This window comes from Cervus elaphus, chromosome 9, assembly GCF_910594005.1.
Source record: "Cervus elaphus chromosome 9, mCerEla1.1, whole genome shotgun sequence".
NCBI lineage: Eukaryota > Metazoa > Chordata > Mammalia > Artiodactyla > Cervidae > Cervus > Cervus elaphus.
In genome coordinates, this window is record NC_057823.1 from 96694635 (window position 1) to 96705957 (window position 11323).

Below are 11323 nucleotides of genomic sequence, written 5' to 3' on the forward strand. Positions count from 1 at the left end.
TTAAGGTACTAATCAAATGCATAGATAGTGTGAACTAAGATAATATTTTGGTTTTTAATAATTGTGTAAATTATTTCTTTAGAAATGAAAGAAATCACTATTAGTTTAAATCAGATACTCATATAGAGACTGAAGGCTTCTCTAATAAAGATGTGGAAACTGCTAAAATAAAAGAGGAACTGATCTCTATGATTTCTTGCCACAAATTTATCATATATGACCTTGAACATACCTAATAATCTCTGTAGGTGTCAGTTATTTGGGTGTAAAACAAGGATAATTAATTTTACTAAGCTTGCCTAGGTTTTGTGAAGATTAATGAGTTAATCAAGTCCAGAGCACATTCTGTTTTTCTTTAATGACAAGAATACGAAAAATGTTTAGTACAGTAGTGAGTCTAAGAAAGAAGACTGTATTTATTATGCATGCTATCTAATGGGCTGTCATAGGGGTTAGGAGTAAGTCCTTATCTCTTTAATATTACTGACGGGAGTAAACTCCTGATAATTACTAAAACCTTTGAGAGTATTTTGTGAGGTGGCTGGAAAGGACCAACATAACAACTGTCTTAAATAGTCCATGGGCCACATACTCTCTAATCCTGGCCCTGCCACTAACCATGCTATAAAATGAGAGAATAATGTCTAACTCAGATGGCATTTATGACGACTTGTTTAGAACGTGTTCATTACCATATATTAGGTTGCTGTTTTGGGTTCAGGAGACACAGAGAAGATAGAAAAAATCCTTACCCTAAAATGTTTACATTCTAAAAGAAAGACAATAAACAAGGGGAAAGTAAACAGGCAATATGCTTTCAGAATGAATGAAGACACAAGGGAAATGAAACGATGTGGGGGCTGGGGACGGGAGAATGATGTGAGGTAGGAGGTATAACGCACCTATGGTCAGAGTGGTCTGAATTATGCAAGTAGACAGACTCCATGAGGAACTGAGAATGGGGTGTTCCAGACACGGGGGACAGTATGGGAAAGGCTCTGGGGCAAGCCGGAGCTTGGCATGTTTGTGGAAAAGAGGGCTAGTGTATGTGGAGCGTAGTGTACATGAGGGATATTGTTGGAGGTGACGGCAGAGTGGCAGCTAAGAGCCATGTTAGGTAGGCCTCCTGTTCTGGTAAAGAGTTTCCATTTTATTCTAAGTGTTCTGAGAATCAACTGGAATGAAGTTTTATAGAGATTTTTCTGGCTGTTGGTTGAGAATAGATACATGAGAGCAAGAATGAAAACAGAGAAAATACCATAGTAATCCAGATGATACGATAGTAAATAGGATTGGGGGTTGGTGGGTAAAGAGTCTGCCTGCAATGCAGGAGACTCAGGAGATGCCGGTTCCATCCCTGGGTCGAGATTTCCCTGGAGAAGGAAATGGCAACCCACTCCAGTATTCCTGCCTAGAGAATTCCATGGACAGAAGAGCCTAGCAGGCTCCAGTCCATGGGGTAGCAAAGAGTCAGACACGACTGAGTGACTAAGCACAGGATTGGGGCAAAAGGGAGTATGAAACTTGGGGTGTGTCTTGAAGTTTGAGTAGACAGTTTGCTTTGATGCGTTAAGGAGGAGAGTGGGAGAAAAAATAGAAGCAAAGATGGCGCTTAGTTATTTGTCCTGTCCTAGGAGGTGTTGACAGCTTAAGATAAAAATAGGCAAAATTTTACATCTGTATGTATGGCTGAGTCGCTTTGCTGTCCAATTGAAATGATCACAACATTGTTGATTGGCTATTCTCCAATATAAGATACAAAGTTTAAAAAAAGTTTACCAATATGACAAAAAATGGAAAGCCATGCCAAATACTCAATTAAAAAAAAAAAACAAAACAAGAGAAGAAAGACGATCCATGTCAGTGAAAATGCAAATATTGAGGGGGAGCCATACAACGTGACTTTACGTTCTTCCAAAAACGTATGTCCTGGAGCAAGCAGTTATTTATGGGACTGGATTAAGGACAAAGATCTAATATGTAACAAGGAAAACACTTCAGCTATATAAAACTTTATAAAACTTACAACTGGTATCTTGAATTGCTATATTGAAACTTCAAAACAAGTAAAAGAATATTAGTGGGACTTCCTTGTTAATCCAGTGGCTAAGATGCCGCACTCTTATTGTGGGGGTGGGAGTGGGTTAATCCCTTGTCAGGGAGCTAGATCCTGCATGCCCCAACTAAAGTTTCTGCATTCCGCAACTAAGACCTGGTGTAGTCAAATTAAAAACAAAACAAAACACATTGCTAAATACTAGAGAGAGAGAAATTTGAATAAAAAAGAAAGCAACTCCCAGTGTGATAATTTGGTTTACAGAATATGGTTCTGTCTGGTAGATTTCATATAGACATCTGCTAACTAGGAGAATACATTCAGCTATCTAAAGTTTTAGAGGTATAATCCAAAGGGCCATAGATGATCATTTATGTAGTAAAACAAAAGACCAACATTTCACAAATAAACAATAGGGCTTGATTCAACTACTGGTGTATGCAAGAATGAGTATATCAATAGTTAGAAATATGTACTTGTGATATAATTAGAAAACAAATTCCCCACGCTGAAAAGTGAGAGAGAAGGTGAGGGATAAAGAGGGGGACTGAGAAAGAGAAATAAAGAAAAAAATAAAATACTGGCCTGTCTTTAGTTTATAGACAAAAACATGTTTCTAATAAATCAGTGTTCTAGCCTCTTTCTTCACTGAAATGTATCAGAAATATGCTCTTCTTCTGTTAGAAGAGCATGGAATTAGGGAAGCTCAGTTGTAAAGAGTTTGAGAAACCAGAAATGGTACACAAAATGAAAAGGGGAAATGGTCACTGAAAATCTCTTTCTGACTCAAAATTTCCGATTTTGTACATATGAGCCAAAACTATGAATACAATAGTTTAATACACCCCAGAACAATAAAATAATGTGAAATTTAGACACAGAGGAATAGAAATAGGTAATGAATGGCAATCCTGTAACACTTGTAAGCAGACAGATGTATGAGGTTGCTACAGTAAGGGTATCAATTTGGTTATAACATGAATGTTCAGGGGTCTTTCTTCAATACAGTAATTTTATTTTTCTTGATAAATAATTTACTAGTCTCTCATAATTTGATATGCCACTCTGGGTAAAGATACACACAGAATTTACATCATTTATGGAAATATTATCCCTCTACTATTTGTGAATGGGATAAGCAGTTTAAAACTATTATTTATTTTCTTGAAAACCTCTAAGTCTATAAAATGTTATTTTATATAAGAAAGGTCAAAGTTCTCTGTATAATAAATAAATACTGTTGTTACCTCATGGATAATGGTTATAATTTTTGTATCCCAGCTTGGCTTTTTAACTCTCACTTTAAAATATAGAATTATGAAATATTTTGGAGTAGATGTCATGTGTGTGATGCTTTGGATTATCAAAAGTATATATACTTTTTATTAATCAGTTACACAGTACTGCCATTTATTTTTATTAAAACTCTTACAGACTATTTGTAAAATGTAAGATTTATATTACACTTTTTGTGTTTCAGTCAAGGACTTACATTATTTGCTTGGCATTTATCAGTGAAAGTGATTCTGGTAAATGGAAGTGGAAATTTAACATACATCTGATATAGCAATGCTTTTGCTTGTAGCTCCTTACATACACCACCTTTCCTGTTGACACCGATTTTGGGGGTAGGGGTGAAGAGAAATGAATGGATTTGAGATATGGCAAGTATGTTATAAGCTTCCAAGTGGCACGGTGGTATAGAATCTGCCTGCCAATCCAGAGATGCAAGAGATGAGGGATCGGGAAGATCCCCTGGAGTAGGAAATGGCAACCCACTCTAGTATTCATGCCTAGAAAATGCCATGGACAGAGGAGCCTCATAGGCTACATGGGGTTGCAAAGAGTCAGACATGAGTTAGCAATTGAGTGTGTGTGCACACATCCACACAGAAACACACACACAGATGTGTACAAAATGAGCATAATGTCCTAGTTAGATATTAGGGATGAAGGATCTAGAGAGTGCTGGAACACCGTCGCTAAGTCATGTCCTACTTTTTTGCGACCCCATAGACTGTAGCCCACCAGGGTCCTCTGTCCATGGAATTTTTCAGGCAAGACTACTAGAGCGCATTGCCATTTCCTCCTCCAGGTGATCTTCCTGACCCAGGGACTGAAACCACATCCCTATGTCTCCTGCATTGGCAGGTGGAGTCTTTACCACCGCCCCACCTTGGAAGTCCCAGGGATGAAGGAGAGAAAGAATCAGAGGGAAAGACTTAGGTTTGGCATGGACAACTTCATGATTTTAGTGTGCTGGGTATATCAAAATTGAGGAGGTATGTATTTTGTTTGGGACATTACAGTTGAACTTCATCATTTTTGTTTACCCAACATCTGAACAGCAGTTAGAAGAAAACTCTAAGATGGAAAGGAAATAGAGGAGCAGATATTTTTTCCTCCAAGTTGCTTATCATTTGAATCACAGGTGTATGAGCTGAACTTAATGAATTGTATGTTCCACCCAAGCCTCTAAGTCTGGGATTCAAGTTTATCTGACAGTGTCAGATAAATGGGAGAAATGAGATACACAAGAATTGAAATATCCTTCAACGCATTTTGAGCTGGATAATTCTTTGCTTGAGAGTTGTTGTCTTGTGTATTGTAGGTCTGGTTAGCACCTTCCCTGGCCTCTACCCTCTAGATGCCAGGAGCATCCCTCAGTTGTGACCACTGAAGTGTCCCCAGATATTGCCAAATGTCCCATGGTGGGTGGTGAAATAAACTCTGGATATTTGTGAGCTTGGCAGAAGCAGTTCTAGTGAAGTGATAATGATTCAGAGGGAAGCTGGGTAGCAGTGGGCCGCAAAGGGAGGTGGAGGAGAGGGCAGCCTGATGGTTACTGCGATTGCTTTTCAAAACTCTTTTGCTGTAAATTAGAGTGAGGTATGGAATAGTAGCTCTAAGGCAGAAACATAAGCGTGCTTACATGCTAATGAGAAGAAGCTAATAGAGAAGGAAAATGATGCAGGAAAGAGGATAATCAGTGCTATATCAACATCCCTGAAAAGATGAGAGATGCCATACACTCATAAGTGTTATTCAACTCATGTCAGAGAAATGGTGCTGATTCAACTGTTGTTTAATGACTGTTGATACAGGTGTAAGACATTGAGGATAATTTATAGTAATTTGACAAAATTTGTGCTAGTTGAACCTAATACAAACTTTGGCTTGTATTTTATACCTATGTTTTATTTTATTTTTCAATTTATTGCTTTTTTGTTGAATATTTAAAAAACAGGCCCAAGGTGGATTGGCAATAAGAAAAATTTAATATTTTAAAAGATAGTTTGAGAATCTATGCACTAGAACACAGGTAAAATTACTAGACAAATACTGCAACCTAACTCAGGAGGAGGAGGAAAGAATAGTACAAGAAAAAGAAAGTATTATTGGCTTCTATTTATTCTGCTGAGTAATCCAAATGTTATCTGCTGAAAGTGAGTTGGGAAGTGGCAGAGTCAATGGTCTGGGGGAGTGAAGTTTGGAAAAAAGGTCCTAGGGTACAGGAGAGCACCCTGACCAGAGGGATGTGGAAAATATGTTTGGTTATTGAGGGATCACTGGAGTTCAGTTCAGTTCAGGTCAGTCCTGAGTCATGTTCAACTCTTTGCGACCCCATGGACTGCAGCACGCCAGGCCTCCCTGTCCATCGCCAACTCCCGGAATTTACTCAAACTCATGTCCATTGTGTCGGTGATGCCATCCAATTATCTCATCCTCTGTCGTCCCATTCTCCTGCCTTCAATCTTTCCCAGCGTCAGGGTCTTTTCCAATGAATCAGTCCTTCAGATCAGGTTCAGATCCGTGTATTTCTAGTGCTGCCAATCAAGATACCCAAGAAAATATTCAGAAATAGAAGTGTGCATGGTAATATCATGTGTGTTCAAATGGGGAATAATAAGCCAGCAAATGTTGTGAATAAATACTAACTTAACATTGATTAATAAAAGGCTAGTAAAGAGGAATAAAAGTTTTTAAAGACTATTTCAACATGCTTATTTAAATGTATTATATACCAAGATCAGTGGTAGTTGCTCAAATGTTTTATCAAGCTTTGTGAAATAGGCATTATAGAAACTTATACTGCAAAAACCAAGATTTGAAAGATTAAGTATTTTTGCAGGCATGTAATAAACTAGAAGTAAAATTAGGGCCATATTCTATATTTCTAATAATCTATCTTGGACTCTTTATCAATATGTATAAAACATTTTAAAAAGATATACAAAATAAAGATATTATAAAGATAAACAAATATAAAATATAAATATATATATATAAAAATGTGACAAAATAAAGATATACATATTTTTTAATGAGAGAGATTCTGGACTGTGAGTTTTCTCAAAATTATTTTTTTCAGGTTGCTCACTTTGCTCAGTGTTTCCAATACAAGACACCTGGGAATCAGCAACAGGGTATTTTGTTCATCCTCTGCTAAGAACTGTTTACAATAGATTCGGCTGACATTTTTCTCTGACCATTGCATGTAATAATGATAATAACACCTTACATCTATATGTGGCTTCACAGTTTCCTACATATTTTCATGTATATTATCTTTTATGAGCCTCATCACAGCCCAGTGAATTTATTTACTGATGCTTTGTTTCATTCCTGATAATCATACACATTGATATTAGTCATGCACACTTCCCTTATCTATACGGTTGGTTAGCTATGAAAACCTTTAATCAGACAGACAGAACAGCACAAAGAAAGTGAAAGTTATCATTTATTAAATCTAAATTGCTTTGTTTCCTTCTTTCATTTGGTTAAATCATCAAAAATGTTGTAAGCCTCTTTAGAAATTATTATTATTTAAGTACATAGTCTTTATACCTAATCAGAGCTCGCCAGATAATTTACAGAGTAGTGACTGAGTGAATATTTAAAATCTAACAGCCATTTTCAAAGTATTTTCCATAATTTGAAACATTATTTTGATAAGATTGTAAAAATATAAGAAAAATATATTTAAAATTTTGTTTCTCATACATTCTGTAGGACACCAATATTTAACCCCCAAATTTTAAATAGTGTGCTATTACTGTTAATTTAAAAATAATTGCTTTTCAAGATCAGTTACAGTATATAGTGATCTCTAACTTGTATTAAAATGAATGCAATAGTATATTATAACTCTAATGTCATTCTAAATAGATTCTTTCTTTAAAATTCAGAAAAACTATGGCAACTTGAATAATAATTAACAAAATATAGGTTGGCGTTTTTGCTATTTAAACATTTATTTTTGCCTGGAGATTAACTTTTTAGGTTTTCTTTTCCCTTTATTTGATCAGGTTTATACCAACAGTAAACAGAAAAAATTTGAATTTTTTTTTTTATCTCATATTTTTGGGGAAAATACATTTGTGCAGAAACCAACTAACAGAATCAATCTCAGTGTTTTCTTCATTTATTTATTATTGTATGGTCTGATAGTATTTTTATGAAATTTGAAACATGAATAACTGGCAAATAATGGAATGAGAGATACTGATTTATTATCTATATCTCTCTTTCAACTTTGTGTATCTGAAAATTGTTAAATGTACTCTTAAGCTGTGTTAGAAAGTTACAGTCTCTCTATAGAATAATATTAATAAACACTATTTGAAAGAAACAACTATCTACTCATTCTAAATTAATTCTTAATTATTAAATTATTTAGATACCTACTGCAGTTTAATTTCCAAAATATTATATCATGAAATTAGCCCTACTGAACTGGAGATAAGCCATAAAAATATTAAATATAATTGAATATCCATGTAAAATAGTTGGTATTTATAAACATTATGTTTCTTTGGGTGAATAGACAGAAAATGTACATTATCTTGCCATTTTGAATTTATTGCTTGTGTGGAAAAAGTTAACTAAATTTTAATCATTAGCAAAACTGAAAAGCTTTTGATAATTTCTTAGGATCCTGCTAATTGATTTGACCCATACTAAAAGATGTTTTAACTGAAAACTGAAGATATGCAACTTAATATCTGACCCTCAGAGTTTGATAGAATAGAGATCATAGGTGTCCAGAGGCATGAATAATGCTCCTAATATAAATAACCAAGTAACAAATTATATCGTAAGTTGTCTTAGTATACTCTGAATTCTTTCTTTCTACCCAGATTTGTATGTATCATAGAAAATGATAATTCAGAATAAAAAAACCCATATTTAATTTCAGATATACCCAGTGTTTGTCATGAGATATTCTCTCCATGTTCTTTTAAATTAATAGAGATTTTATAGTTAATGAAAAGAGATGACTGTTCAAACTTATAATTTCCTAAATTATATTTTTTATTTTTCCTTTGAAAATAAATTTTTAATTCATTAAGATATTTTAAACAACTTGTCCTCTATCTTTGACTAAATGGCCCAAACCTGATACCCATAAACAGACACTTGATGTCTGTCAATAAACTGCATAAAGAGCGATAAAGAGGACTCTGTGAAAGATGGAACATTTTTAAGTGATAACAAGATAAAATTATTATTTCTTTGTGGATAAAAGTGTACAAAATATATCACTATGAATATTTTGGAAATATGCATTTGAAAAAAATTAGCTAGCACCTTATGTTCCTATTCCTTTTATTTATTTAGATTTTTTGCAAAGAAGCAGTTCTCAACTTTGAAAAAAAATTATGAGTTCTTTAAGCATCTGGTTAATGTGAAGATTTCAACAATGCAACTTTTATTTGGGGGGGCAAAATTGATTGCATTGCTGTTCTGTTACTTACTGGTCTAACTGTAAAAGAACAGATGTTTGACTCATTTATGAATTATTTTAATAGTTTTCATTAGGTCTTTATCTGTAGTTTGTCAATGTGAGTCTGCAGATATATTCAGCCATCTGTCCTTTGGACCTGTGCTTCATGTGACTTACAGAAGTGTATTAATTTTATTGAATCAGCCATTAATTCAATCACAAGTTTGTTTGCCCTGGGGGTGTTCCAAAAAAGACAGATGCTGTCAGTAAAAAACAAAACAAAACAAAACAAAAAAAAACCACTCTCTTGCTAAATACATCTATTTTTAAAAGTTATTTTTTCTATTTATTTGAAAGTCAAAGATTTTGGAAATTATTTTTAGTTTTTAGCCTTCAAAGTTCATTATTTCAGAGCTTCTATGAGCCATAGTCAGAAACATCTATTGATAATAGTTTTAAGAATTTGCTTTTTTGGACAAAAAGAAGTAATATAACTTTGCATCTGTGTTATCACTTTCACTCTTGTTTCTGAAGTGATACACTATGAAACCTTTATGGAAAACTATGGATTTCTGACTTGAAAATTTTAAATGTATTAAATGTGACATTTATCATAAAGGCAGTTTTCTCAGGATCTCAGTTGCGTAGATTAGTAAAGGAGGCATCATCAGAAGCGGCCTCAAGTCTCCTCAGCAATTGGGCTGCTGCCTAGAACTAGGTAAAATTAATCCAATCCTTCGGAAACTAATTTCCGACAGTGTTTGATAATAAACTTTGGACAGGCCCTTCTCCTGTGTCACCTGGATATCTTACTATCTCAGTGTTCTCCAGCTTTCTGAAGTCGCTCTGCTTTAGCATTCTAATTCGATTCCTTAAGTCCCCAGCCACATGCTATAAATCTCTTAATATTTCAGGGAGTTTCCAAAGGACCCACCTCATCCTGCTTCCTGCATTTATTTTCTCTGCCCCTTTCAGTAATTATTTTGAGTATTTGTACAGACAAACCAGCCTAAACACATTTTGCATTCTTCATTTCCCCAAAGCTTCACTAACACAAAGCTATTTTTAGTGGGCTATTACTGAAGGTTGGTTTGGGAGTAACAAAAGAGGAAGAGGATTACACACAATGATATAAAATGGAGTATTAAATCTCACTGCCCTAGAATGCCATCAGACATTCCTGGCCGTGGAGATTTCTGCTCTTAGGCTCTGACTTTGATTTCCTTTTCTTGAACTTCTTTATATCGTTCTCTCCACAAATCTCTCTTCCAAGCTCTACAATCACATTTTTTATACCTAGCTGTCTCCTTTACTTCACCCATCCTGAGTTCATTACATATTTTTATATTGTCCTAAAATTATGAAGTTTCTCAGTTAAACAAACGACTATTTATTTTAGGTCCTCACCCATCAGTATTAATGAGGAAATAGCAGAAGCTTTTATATTTTTTCTTTCATTTATCAAATTCTTAAGCTATGATCCCTCATTCCAGTCTCTATAAATGACAGATTTCTTTTCTTTCCATCCGGAGGAAGTCCTTGCAGTTTTACTACATGGTACTTTCAGAGAGTTCCACAGGCTTTAGCATTGGTCAAATAAGCTGTGTGGCTTTGAGAAATTTATTTTTTTATCTCTGAACCTCTGTCCCTCTCAGTACAACTCAACACAACAGGCAAAGTAGATAACTTTCAAGCTTATTGAGTAACTAAAATAATTGAATGTAATGTAAAATTCAACAATGTGACCACCCCTCCTTAGCAGAAGTGTCACTTTAATAATTATAAATACTATTTTCCCCCTAGACATTGCATGACTAATTTCTCAAATACTCAGAGTGTCCTCATTCACGGTACAAGAAATCACTGATCCAGCCCAATCCATAGCATGAAAAGTCACCTGTGTTGGCTTTAGTTCTTGCTTCCTTGACTTCTTAGAGCCAGTTGTGGTCTGTGCATGAAAATTCCTCTCTCATTTGGAGATTTTAAATTCTTCTGGAAGAATTTGACCTTTTGAATTTCTCTTTTCTACAAATAACCTCCATTTCCTTCCTCTTTCTTTTCTCTTTATTACAGTTGAATTCCTATTTATATCTCACTGGCTTAGTGATTTTTAATTACTGTCAGATGTAAACTTTGGATTAATTAACCCCACCAGATGGCCTCTTAAGATTCTTAAGTAATATATTTAAGGTTTTACTCCTGCTCATAATACAATCCTAGTAATAATATTTAGTGCTGGGTCTCAGCTGTCCGCTGTCCCCTGACTCAGGTTTAAGGATTGAATGGCTGTAATTATTTCCATTTGCTTCTGAGCAAGGCCTGGTTAGCACACTTTGACTTACTTTATACTCACATGGTATAGTTTTGCCAGTTCTATACTAATTGTTCCCAATTTCCCATATTTAAAAATTAAGTATAATTTAAGGGCTCATATAAGCTTATTTTTTTTTTAAATGGAAGCATATGATTAATATATCTTAGAAAGTTTCCTTGGATTATTGTTTTATCAAATAAATTGGTAAGCATAACCAGTTTTT